Here is a 13,398-nt window from a genome sequence, read left to right as displayed (position 1 = left end):
ATTGGTATAATTTCCTTGTGACTGCAAATTAATTTCCTTGAATTTTGTGAATATATCTTACAATAAGCAATGTCATCATTATTTTTTAGAGTCGAAAAAAGAATAAAAAAGTATCTGGTAGTTTTCCTTTGATGGCCATGTACCTTTTTGTGTATTGGAATCAACATTAAAACTGTTTATCATTATAAACGCCAAGCTATGGAAACAGTCTGGAATCACCGCTTTTACCTCTAGGCTCTAACACCCCCCCAATCGCCACCAGGTGGTGGTATCGTCCACTTTGGGAAATGCTGGCTTAGACTAACGAAAAATAAAAAAGTATATCTCTTATAATAAAAAATCATAAAGGACATTTACCATAGTTTTAACACACACACAAAAAAAAAAGATTTGTCTACTGTGCATGCAAAAATATATAAATTGAACTTTGGTCATTTATATCACATGTAATCTTGCTTTATGCTTGCTAAGATATATGAATTCCTTCGTTATATTTCACATTTAAAACATTTATTATATTAATATTAATCAATAATTGTCAAAGATAGAATTATTACTTGTTTGAATTAGAAATAAAAAGTATATCAAAAGAATGAACAGATATAAAGAATTCGACTCCATAGCGTAACTTTAGTATTTTGTTTATACATAATAAAAAGTTACCGTTCACAGCCAGAGGGAAACGAGTGTCCCATCAAATTTTGGCGGACCTATTGATGTTATTTAAAAAAAAAAAAATACTTCTAATTAGTTCTCATATGATCAAACGGATCAAGAATTTACTATAATTACCCTTGATTTTCTTTCCAATTCCTTGTGGATCTGAAAAGTTTAATGTAGGAGCTGAAGAGGCTAGAACCTATTATTATACGTTCTAACTATCAGTTATTGTTTTATAGGTGGGACTGAAGGACCGAGGTTCACTGAATAGTAAAAAAATCGGAAGGACAGATAAAATAAAAGAGTGAATCAGTTCTAGGACCGATCCAGCAACACTAAAAATAATTGATGATAACATGCTTATTGAAAAATCTATAAAATAAGCATTTTTTTTTTTTTTCAGACAAAACATGCAGTGTTTTAAGCTTTTAATCATATATTTATGAACATCTTGCAATTTTGTACAATGCATAACATCTACAAGTTGCAATTTATTCGTCTTAATTATTATTATTTTAATTATTATTAATACATTTGAACTAAGAAATGTACATTATTGATTCAATCATTACATTTTGATAAACACAAATAACTTATTTATTTTGTACTTAATCTGTCATAGAATACTCTCAATTAATTAGTAATTTTTATCAGTAAAAGTCAAAAATTATCCGCATTAACAATCTATAGAACATCTGATATAATTCCAATCAGCGGATATTACTCAGTTCAAGGACAGTACTTCATTCGAAATTTTGAAATAGGTGAGGTACATTTTGCTTTTACGCCGAAGGGAGATTACCTTGACTATAACTAAGCTTAAGTTAGCGGCTATAAGGGTTGGTTTGTTCCTCTCGATGCCCACCACAATTTACAGAGCATTATTCCGCTCAAGAAAACCTGATTGCACTTCCGCTCAATTATTAAATTTGTGAGCACACTCCCACTATCCTTCGTTTTTAAAAGGAATGAGCGCGCTCCCACTCTCGCTCAACTAAAAATGAGCGGGGCTCATTTTTTCACTTGTAATTGGAGTATTTGAATTTTATAACTATTTATAATTACAATTAATTTCTGGAAATGAAAACACTCGTCTACGAGTATTATTATTTTCAAAAAATTGAAGGGAATTAAGGTACAAGAATAAATAAAACTTAAATTCTAAAATTATATTTGAAATTAAAAAATCCATGAAATGATTTGATTCATTCATCAAAGTTATTTATTTATTTTTTCCCCAAAGTTTTCATCTTTTAAACTCTGACATCTATTCTTAAATAATTGACCACCTTAAGAAAATACTCTCTTAAAGGAAACTGAGGACAGCAGTTTGTAAATCAGAAGGTAACATTTGTGTCTGAGTAGATCTAACGGCAATTCTCCCAGATATTCCAATATCTTAGAATAACAATCATAAAATTGATAGAATTACCACTTGCAAATAAGAGCACATTAACTACTAATGGGTAGTACTGTGTGTTTTTGGCCAGTCCAAGTGTTTGGTACAATTTGTGTCAACCCAAATTTTTTGATATTATCTCATAAGATGTAGAAAACTGACAAAGAAACACAAATTTATATTAATTAGCGAAAATTCGAGCGATTTTATCGCTCTTCTAAAATAGCGAGCGCGCTCTCGCTCGTTATTCAAATCAAGAACCGTGCTCCCATGTATGAATTTTGAACGCCGCGGACTAATGTTTTGACAATTTATAAAGCACATTTCATAAAGTTGTTTTAAATTATGTGTGTTTTGTTGAACTAGGTATAATTTGTCGTTTACAAAATCTCGGATAAGAGGAATAATGTCCAGATCTCGCTCACGTCATACCTGCTTGTACAATTTACGATTTGTATATTTTTTTAACAAGATAAAAATTGTATAATTAGATTTGGGAATAGTTGATATCATCAACTATTCCCAATCAAATCAAAAATACTTGGTGTTTATGTATTTATTTAGACATAGTGTTGTGCAGCGTCCTTATCAGTCTTAGAACCGATCTTCGGACTCTCAGTACTGGAATTGATTAAAAAAGGAAGAAATAAAGTTGATTGACGTCATATTGCACTGTATTTTACACAATTTCTCACTTTGAAATGCTTAATATCACACTGGGTTGCAACTTGTACAATATGCTGAAATACATACAAGCTACAACTCGTGTAAAATCGCAACTAGTACCCAACATATACTTAGTATGTGCTTTAGAGCATTTATCTGAGTTTAAATCAGTGTTATGATAGACTAACCACTCTGAGTAATTGTATTATGTAACGATATAATTAGATTATTCATTTCCGTAGATGTAATTTCCTTCTTATTGCTAATCAAAGAGAAGAGAATTTATGAGAGTTGTGAAAAACTATGTATGTATTTGTTGGAATATTGATAACACAGCTAAACAGAGATACTAACGTACTATAGGATGTAGAATTTAAGTATGCGTGAGGATCCATAAAATATATCCAATGGCATGTCGTTGTGACTTAATTTGAGTTAAATCAATTCATCTTTAATGAAAGTTTCTCACTGATTGTCATAATAAACAAATAAGTGTACAGACTACTAATATATAATAAAAAGCACAAGCTGGGGCCACTAATCCTATTATTTAAATAAACTACTGGGTGCTTCTGATAAATTGGGAAACTCTTTAAATGCTTATAACGAACGAACTAGACGGGGGTAGAACCTTTAACTTTTTATTACTTGAAAGCAAAATTTCATGACCTTCAATTATTCACAATGATCTCCTGAGGGTTAACTTCGATACAAAAATACTATTTAAAAGCCCTTCTGCTGCATTCAAGCAAAAATGGCTCTCCTACAGAATCGCTACCTCATCAATTTATACGAATAAGTCCAATAACGAGGATGAGAGTATGAACTGCACATTATGTAGTGAGAAAATAGAAACGTCAGCACGTGTTTTATACGAGTGTAATAGGGGGAATCCTTTGGTAAGGATGTATCAAGTAAAGCTAAAAGAAAAACTACCAGTCTCGACGTCAGAAACTGATTGGGTAGTGGCCACCGATCCGAATCTTCCCAGGGCTTTTAAGGTTGAGGTCATCATGAGTAAAGTGCAGGTTATAATATATTCTTGCAGATCCAACTAGAAACCCATACCAACAAATTTGGAAGGTGTAATTGAGAAAGAACTCGACGTTTTAGATAATTTTTCCGATAAAGGTCGTTAATTTGGACTTTTGGGTGTAGGGAAGACAAAAAAGTGAAAAAAGCTGTGATTTTTATTGTCGTTTTTCTTATTATTGTTTTTTTCATTCACTCATATCATTTATGATTAAGGAGTGTGTTATGTTTAGTTAGAATGTTTGCTTGTCAGAAATGTAAATAAATGTATGCCTATTGGACTTTTAAAAAGAAATCATAACGAGAACTGCCTTTCTTGATAACCTCGGGCACACAGAAGTTTTGGTAGGTCCGGGCCACCTCGTACGGATGCAAACTTCTTCAAGGCTTCCACAAACGAATGATACTTGGTACAGGCTTCATACTTGACCCTCTCCCACAGATAGAAATCGCATGGGTTCGGGCTGTTTGCAGGCGAAAAACCCGGGCTCCAAAAGCGAGGACATTTTGTGGCCAAGACATCCTGCAACTTTTTGGCCTTGTGGGCCGGTGCACTATCTTGTTGGAAAGTGTAATTTTTTCTTAAGGCTACTCCATTAATCCAAGGAGTGGACATCTTCTCAAGCACCTTCAGGTACACATCCGTCTTCACTGTTTTGCCCTTATTGAAGAATTGGGGGGGGGGCATGACATTCCCCTCACTGAAGATGACACCCAGGATCTAAAAACAAAGCTCAACTCCCTTCAGGATTTATTTCAAATCAAATAACCTGTAAGGCTCCCGGATAAAGGCTTGACGGGCTTGTTGTCCTCAGTGAGGCGATTTTGGATTTTTTTTTTTTTTCAAAAAATTTAATTTTTGGATTTCTTTTAAAAAAATCCATAAGACCATCATGACCTTCTTCAAAATATAATCCTACTGACGCACCTGTATTTGAAACTAAAAATACTTTGTCCTAGCAAGGGGTACTTGTGTTCAATAAATATTTTACAAGTGTTACCTCACTAGAAAAAGGTTGAGAATCCCTAATTTAGTCAAAAGCAAAAACTTCTGACATCACATCTCTGAAGATTGACTGTTGGAATGTTTTATTCCTCCTTAGCTAAACAAGTTTAAACACTTAAAGTCAATAGATATGTCGAGAATAAGAAGATACAGACATAATATGTAATGTGTTATATAAACATACATTGAGGTAGATATGTTGTATATCAAACAAAAGAGTATGTACATAGAATTCTTGTAGAAGTATAGTTCACCTGATGGATATTCATACATTTATATATGTGAGACATTTTATGGATATTGAGAAAAAAAAAAATAAGGCCGTTCATTCTTTCAGGATATTTTTGAGTACCTGAGCGGGAAAAAATCTATGAACGGCCTTGATTGGACAGAAATGTCCGCAGGGAGTGAGCTGTAGGTGCTGTGGCCTCCACCAATTAAGAAGTTTTTCTTTTTTGCAAGAAAATTTAAGTTTCTTTACAAGAAAATTTAAGTTTTTTTTACAAGAAAATTTAAGTTTTTTTACAAGAAAATTTAATATTTTTTCGATATTTTTTTTTTTTTTTGAATAACTGTAGATTTTTGAAAAAAAAATTTAAAAAAATTTAATATTTGAAATTTAATTTCTGAATTTTTTTTTTCAAAAAATTTAATTTTTTGTAAATAGCTGTAGACATCTTAACTTTTTTAGGATAACAGTGGATTTAAAAAAAAAAAAAAATTTAATGTACGAAATATATTTTGAAGTTTTTTTTTCCAAAAAATTTAATTTTTCAAACATTTTTTCCAAAAACCAAGCCCCCCAAAAAAAAAAAAAGAAAATATATATATATATATACTGGTAGTTGCATAAATACGCGGACTATTTGTGGCAAACAAATAAATGTGTAATAAAATTCGTATGACGTATTTTTTTTTTTTGAGAATTATATAATAGAGAATTTATTCTGGTATAAAATTTAATATAATTACTAAATATAACCGCCATCAGCTGCTATGACACCATCCAAGCCCCCACGGAAGGCCTTGTACACATTGATGATGTAATGTTCTTCCATGGCTGCCCATTGCTCATTGACGCTGGCCTTCAATGAGTATAAATTCGGGTGGCGGGTAGCACAGGCCTTCTTCTCAATTTGCCACCACACACTGTAGCCGATGGGATTCAAATCAGGTGAAAATGGCATGTTGGCAGCGAGCCAATCTTGAGTCATTCCAGAGGTATGGACAGGTCTTTCAGATCTTTTTCCTCCTTGACAATCTTCTGGACCTTGAACACAGTAGTCCTGAATAGTCCAGTGTCCTTGATTATCTCATTGACAGACCTACCGGGGCGGAGGAGAGGGGCAATCATATGACGTCTGACCTCGTCATTCATCGTAAACGACTTTGTTTGATACGAGTAAGAAAACAAAAACAAAGCCAAAAGATTTACCGAGTGACTTGTGCTGAATTTTTTTATTTCCGATCACGGAAACTTGAGATACAACGGTTTAAAAATTAGTCTGCGTATTTTTGGAACTACCGGTATAATACTGAGGAGGACGCCCCTTTTGAGTGTACATTTTTATTGTTCTTCAAACACATATTTTACCCTTAGTTAAGGCTAAACCCTAGTTTGGACCGATGACCCTGTGATTCATTTTTATCCAAATTTAGTTGTATATTAGAATACTTTTTTGTCCGTGAGGAACACTGAGGGTATCCACAGGATTACCACGCTAACACATAAATATATACTGTATTTTAATGCTATGTTTCTGCTTCTTTTCTCCTAAGTTGTGTTCTGAACGTTGATTGGTTGAATTAATTGCATAATAGTTTCATAGTTGGGAAGAATCGGCCAACTACAAATTGATTTTGAGCCTGTTTTCAATTTATTTTCGGGGGAAAGGTTGCGTCATACAATAAAGATAAGGACGTGTTTAGAACAACATAATCTTCAAAAAGTAACAAGGTCAATTCCCCGAAAGGAATAAAAATTTTTATACGTCAAATGATTAAGTGATTACTTTTTTAGTAGTACCTGAAACTGGACACCTCACGAGGGAGACAGTTTTTCGTAGGCAGCTCAATTTGTACAAATCATTTGTCATGTGATCGTTATTTCGTTTAAAAAATATATATGAACCGATATATATTAACAAATGAGTACCTTAATGGGCCTTGTATTATATTATGAAGTATGAGAGATTTGTGGGCAACTCCTTACATAGAATATACATATAATGTACAATTTACAAGTTAGGGGAAAGCATGAAGTTGATCGCAAAAGCATCAATGAGATTGAATTAATTGTTTTTAATATATGGATATTGTATATGTCGACATTGCACACGTTGACATTGTCAAAAATAATATTAATATTTCACATAATATGTGGTGATAATAAGGACATTGATTCCATTAGCGTTTTTTTTTTTTTGCAATCGTCACTGCTGTTGCATAAATATAACTCTTTAATAATAAAATACGAATGCACCTATTAATTCTCACTCTCGGGATCCAGGAATACCATTTTTTATGGAAATTGTTTGGGTTTTACACTTAAGGGATATCCACCATTTAATAAGTGTCATTTAGGGTAAATACTCAATTACCGCGAACTATCACAATTAAAAATGTAATATTTAATGTGCATAGATAAACAGGCGAGTCCGCAGTTTGCTGGACTGTAAATACTTGATCCCACACTCTCAAATAAAGTAATTTTTGTCGTCATCAGTCAAAAATTATTGGTATGTAGAAAATATTTCAAATGACAAAAGGAATAAAAAAATTAGAAAAGTTTCCTTTTCTAATAAAAAGGTCAGTTGATCAAATTCAGGGGCGGTCCAAAAATAGAAAGTTTTAAACTATTGCCAAAAAATTAATTTTTTCTTGGGAACCCTTTATAGTACAGCTTTAAAAACCAGTTAATCAGATTCAGCATACAATTTTGTATAAGTTATGTTTAGAAAGCGTTGAAAATGTCCTCCGAGTACGGTCATCGTGCAACAATATTTGTCGCCCTCTGTGCAGCCTGTGCGCCCAAAAAGATCATCAACTTTCTCAAGTTGTCCTGTACCACCGCTTCGAAAGTTACAAAGGAGTTCAAGGAGTCTGGAGGGGTGGGAACACGAGCAAGGAAGAAGGAAAATCGATCTGCGTACAAAATTGGCTTCCAAACAATTTGGAGGTGTTCTGGTCTAAGGAAATGTGCCCCCTAGCTCCCCGGACTGTAATCCTTTGGACTATTTCGTGTGGGGCATCTTGGAGAGGGAGTCCAAGAAGCGTGCTCACAACAATTTGGCTTCTCTTAGAGCCTCAATTATTGAGGCGGTGAACAATAGCAATAAAGATCTCCTGATCAAGGGGTGCAGCAGGTTCCACGCCAGGTTGGAGGCCGTGGTTGAGGCTGAGGATGGCTGGATTAAATGTTTATGTTCATGGAGGGTCCCTACGTTTGTATATAAATGGATTTGTAAATAATTATAGTAATTTAAGAAATAAAAAGGTTTTATGTCCTGATCTCGAAAATTCTTAATTGTAAAACCGCACCCTGTATATATATACTTGAATGTAATAGTTGCTATTATTTACTATTGGGATCAAGATATTTAAAAAAAAAAAAATTTGCCTGGGTCATACTCCAAGACAATTTCCCGGGAGCAGAGAACCCCTAGTACCTACAATCTACATAATAATATTAGGTAGTCATTACTTATAATATAATATTATCAGGAATGACCTAGCAAATATATTTTATAATGTGTAACCTGTAAGGAAAACGAGTTTTGATGTTTTTATTTCCTTTAAATAAGTGCTTCGTATTGAACATGAAGATTATGCATACAAGGCTTAACTGTGTGAGTGTTAAGGTAAAAATTAAATAGGTACATGAACGGTGTAGTACGTTTATGAACTAAAATCAATGAATCCTACGTATCATTTGATATGGAGTCCGTCGAGGAGTTTTGAACCCTCTATGATCGTTATATGTAAATGAAATATGAATGTTCATTTTATGTATTTGGAATTGATAAACTGATGAATCTAGATAATGTTACCTCCTTAAATATAAATTACATACATAGCACAAGAATAATATTATGCTTTTGAATTGACGGATTGAAATAGGAGATCCATGTCTACGATAAACAAAGGCCATGGCTAATATTCATATTTAGATTTGCTGTAGCTTGTACTAAATGAAAATAATAAGACTATTCTATAATAATCATAAGATATAGGTCGTGCTCCAAATAATGAATTAAATGACATCAGGTTATTATTCATCTACTAAATACATGTGTACCTATGTATGGGCTATATACAGTAATACCTCTAGATACGAGTTTCCCAAAATACGAGGTGGATTCCGAGGAAAGATTTCATTGTGATGCAAGTTTTTTGAGATACGTGGTAAATTCTGAGAAATTTTCATTGCCAGAAAAGTATTTAAAAATACAAGGTGGATTCCGAGCAAAAAATTGCATTTATTTACGATTTTTTGAGACACAAGGTTGATTCCAAGAAAAAAAAAAAAAATAGGATACGAGTTTGTTGGCGGATTCCAAGCAAATTGATTCTAAGTAAAAAAAAAATGTATTAGTATGTGTTTTTCGATATAACAGGTAGATTCCGAGCAAAAATTTGCTTTAAGATACGATATTTTTATAGATATATATGGTGGATGCTGAGCAAAAAATTGCATTAGTATAGTTTATACTAATGCAATTTGCAAAGATACAAATCCAGTGTGGAATGGGCATAAACCAAAAAAAAAGAAACACAAAATCAACATGGTAACCCTAATAATTTAAAGAATGTTTTGGAGGAGAGAAGGAATAATGCTCATGACGTTTCATTAGATCAGCTACAATCAGCTGTGACAAGAGAGGAAGGAGAAAAGGATATAAGCAAGGACATTTGCTAGAATTAATCTAATGTCGAACCACAATTATACACTGAGTCCAACAAGGACTTACAATTATATCTCTATAACAAATTCTCAGGGTTACACTCCGTCTTTTATGAGCACACACGAACGTTCAAACAGGTTTTGCATATAATTAAATCTATTTAGGAAAGGATGTTCACACCTCAGGAATTAAATAATAATGACAACTGTTAAGGAAAAGAAAATTCATTCTTTACACTACCAATTACAAATTAATGGGCCAGCTAAAAAACACGCCGGATTTACATGTATGAGTATAGGAGTTTTTTGAGATACGAGGGGAATTTCAGAGGCATATACATAAGTTATTTGAGAGAATGGGGATTTGTAGGGCATTCGATTTTTATCAGATACAAGGTTAATTCAGAGCAAAAATTTGCACTGTCTTAACGTGTTTTTATTGAGATATGAACCGTTCAAGAGTTGGCAATGGAACACAAAAGCCGCTTAATGGCTTTGGACAACGATTTTTTTACGAACGAGCTTAGTCCAGTAACGAATTAAATTCGTATCTCAAGGTGTTACTGTATATTATTTATTTTAATGATAATAAATAGGCGTTACAAAACAACAGAAATACATTAGATGCTGTGCGTGCTAATGACATATCTGTTTTTTATTAATATGTAAATCAATATCTGCGATCGTAGAAACTAACAACTTTGATTCCTGGGTATATACTACCTAGAGGATGTTGTTCTTGTGTTGCAACAAGTTGAAGGGATTGAGGCATGAGAAGAACGACTTAACTGCAAAATATTCCCCCTAAAAAGCATACCATTTCTCTCTACGTTGAATTATTTATCGATTGAGTTGTAAAAATAACATCAACGTGTAAGTAAAAGAAAGAAACCGAAATGTAATGTTAAAACTATGACTAGTGTTGTGTCAGTCATAATTTATTTGGTCTACTCCAGTCTTAAAACCGGTCCTATCATTCTTATAGAGCACAGTCCTTCGGACTGTCAGTACTGGAACTGATTAAAGGAATAAAGTTGAGTAACGTCATCACTTTATAAGTTTTAGGACTGATATGCAGGACTGAACTGGACGGAAATTGGAGTCTTTTGTGATGGACTAACAGTATGTATGATGAAGAATGTTTAGAAAGAGAACCTCTAAGCTATCACGGCGTTTTTATTAGATTAGATGCAAGAAGCTAAGTAATTCAAATCTAACCAATCAACTTTCATAACACTGATAAGATGAAAAAAATCAGAAAAACGACATACGATAATAAAATAAACTGTACATTTTTATGTTAGTGAGGAAATATCCTGCTAAATCTTCACTATGATACTTTTTAAATACATATTATGTACTTCAAATTAGGCCCTGATCAATCAATGATCACTGGTGAAGTCAGGAATCTCTCTTTCGCATTGCAGCACCATATGAAAATCAAACGTCACAGTGTGCCAATTTTGAAGAAGAGGATCAATTTGTGGTTACACTTTATAAAGTTTATAATAAACTAGTTCATAATAATATCTAATTATAAAAAATTGGACTCTGGACTTCTAAGATTGTAATATTTAGGAGTTAAAATGAGTGAGGGGAGTTTGTGGTTGGATTGAATCGTGGCTTTTATTCATTTCATGTTATTTTTAAATTAATAAATTATAATAAGTAATTGATTTAATTTCTTCATTATATTCCATGACTTGTGAGGTTTGGATTTTATATTTTACACGTATGTGTTTAAGTAAAATGAAGCAAAATATTATTACATTATGTATTACAAAACTCTACAAATAACCTAAAAAAGCATACACAAGCAATATTTTGAAGCCATCTTTTACGAACAATATATAGGCATGTATTTAATAATCAAGTTTTGGCACTCCTTTGATTATTTTTTTTGATGAACGAGTTGGTTGATGATTCCCAAATTGAATGATTAAATGGGGAGAATTAAAGAAACCCAATAATTTCCTATAATTATATTTTTATAGCTCATTTATATTGTGTATACATCAGAGGTGGGGATGTGGATCCGAGTCCATATTTTGAAGACTAATTGCAACTCTACTTGATCTCACAATCAAAGACTCAAGGCTATAAAGTCATTTCAAATTTTCCACTTTGATATTAAATAATGTATCTTTTATTTTCTGAGGACTTGAATTGGACTCGAGGAAAATATTCATGGACATATAATCAAAGACTTGAGACTCAACTTGGACTTAACAGCACGAGTCCTAACTATAATGTGTCCCTATGCAAAATGGATTGCACGAAACATAAATCCCAATCTAAAATAAAGGGCTCTTTCTTTTTATGAAATGACTATTTAAAGAAAAAAGTATTTTTCAGTGGTGTTTTTTAATTAATATTCAGGCGCAAGGCCTATTAGAAATACATGGTAAGGAGCATCCGTAGAGGGTGGGCTGGAGGGGCTGTAGACTCCCCCCAAATTAAAGAATTTTGGCTTTTTACCAGAAAATTAAATATTTTAATTTTTTTGGGAACAGCTGTACAATAAATGTTATAAAAATTAATATTTGAAACTTAATTTTTTCCCCAAAAAAATAATTTTTATTAAACAGCTGTGAAATTTTTTGAAAAAAAAATTCCAAAAAATTTAATATTTGAAATTAAATTTTCCAAAAAATTTAATTTTTGAAAAATTTTCCTGAAAATTTTAGTTTTTGGATTATTTTTTTCTCAAAAAAAATCCAAAGACAAATCCCTCTCTCTAAATATAGTCCTACGGACGCCCCTGAGGGCCAACTGCGACAGCAGTGGCCTTAGGCCGATTTTTCCCCAGCTCTGATATACATAGACTAACGATGAAGATTTTTGTATGTAGAATAAGTAAACAGATAGTTATCTCATGACATGAATTCCAATAGCTACACATTGATAAAATATGTATAAGTGTCACCTCTTATCAAATCCAATTCCATACTTTGATAACTTTTTTCCTCTCTTAATTATCTCTCGCTTTAAATAAACTATATTTTCAAAAATATTTATACCTAATATCTCTTTTATTTATCTATTCTATGAATATAATTCCTAAAAACGAAGGAATTTTTTTTTGTATGTGATTTGATGACTAGCTATGTAAATAATTAGTAGGATACTCATAATGAGTTATTCTACGCCTTTATTTACCCATATTTAAAGCCATTATTGTACACATTCATACAAGGTGAGTATTTAGGAACGTTCATACTTTCCAGTCATGTTTTGTACGGCTAAGGGGAATTTTTGTAGACAATTAATGCAAAAAGCCTTTGCTCACTGCTTGTTCGTTTACTCCATTTTTATTCTGCTCCAAAGACTTTATTTTCACCTGGACTAATACTAAAAACAATTGGCGAAACGAAGGACACATGATCAATTTTCGTCCTTTTTTGTGATTAGTAATGATGGGAGGATTCAAAAAAAAAAATCTCAATGCTGACTCCAATACGATTCTAATAAAAATACCTGATTCTGATTCTTTAATTTTTTTAATAATAGTTTAAAAAACATGTTGCTATCAGAGGCGTCCACAGGATTATATTTTTTTATAGGGGGAGGGAGGGCTTGGTTTTTCGGTTTTTTTTGAAAAAAAAAAATCCTAAAATTAAATTTGAAAAATTAATTTTTTGGTTAAAAAAATTCAATAATCCATACCTGTAGAGAAAAAATTACATTTTGTGCTCCAAAAATTCAAAAAACTACAGCTGTTCATAAGAAATT

At 32.4% G+C, this 13,398-nt stretch overlaps 1 long non-coding RNA gene across 1 annotated transcript; it reads right to left on the bottom strand.

Moving 5' to 3' along the window:
• Positions 1–476: 476 nt before the first annotated feature.
• On the bottom strand, positions 477–2,840 carry LOC121115454 (uncharacterized). Its single transcript, XR_005863514.2, has 2 exons — positions 793–2,840; positions 477–710 (listed from the first exon to the last, which is right to left on the bottom strand). It is a non-coding gene; the product is annotated as an uncharacterized lncRNA (long non-coding RNA).
• Between the last annotated feature and the right edge of the window lie 10,558 nt (positions 2,841–13,398).

Source organism: Lepeophtheirus salmonis, chromosome 3, assembly GCF_016086655.4.
Source record: "Lepeophtheirus salmonis chromosome 3, UVic_Lsal_1.4, whole genome shotgun sequence".
Taxonomy (NCBI): Eukaryota; Metazoa; Arthropoda; class Copepoda; order Siphonostomatoida; family Caligidae; genus Lepeophtheirus; species Lepeophtheirus salmonis.
This window is presented reverse-complemented; position numbering and strand designations above follow the sequence as displayed.